Source organism: Penaeus monodon, chromosome 15 (assembly GCF_015228065.2).
Source record: "Penaeus monodon isolate SGIC_2016 chromosome 15, NSTDA_Pmon_1, whole genome shotgun sequence".
In the NCBI taxonomy this organism is placed as follows: Eukaryota; Metazoa; Arthropoda; class Malacostraca; order Decapoda; family Penaeidae; genus Penaeus; species Penaeus monodon.
Window position 1 is genome coordinate 1,843,423 of NC_051400.1, and position 458 is coordinate 1,843,880.

Here is a 458-nt window from a genome sequence, read left to right on the forward strand (position 1 = left end):
TTGTCACCGTGAGCACACAGAGGATGCCACTCATCCTGCAGCTCGTGCGGGGCAGGCTGGCACGGGGATCTACTGATGCATCGCCTCCCACCGGTTGGCCTCGAGTCGAATCGTTTCGAGATCCCCTTTGTTGGCCTGGCCTTATGAGGCCGAGGCAGGACTACCCGAGGAGGCTGAGGAGGCAGCTATCGCGGGCGGCGATCTGGGCGACGAAGGTGTGGGCGGCAGTGGCGTCCGAGAGAGGGCCCTGTGCGGTCGAGTGGGGGCGCTTGATTGTGGAGGACCGGCCGGCGTGTCGTGTACTGACATCACGTGATGGATTTCGAAGAGGTAGGAGAGGAGACAGACGGCGGGAGGAGCTGCCAGATTTATGGAGTTTGCGTGTGCCGGGTTCTCGAGATTCATCATTCTGTACATTCACCGTCGGCCATGCGGTTCTTTATGGAGGACAGTAGTAA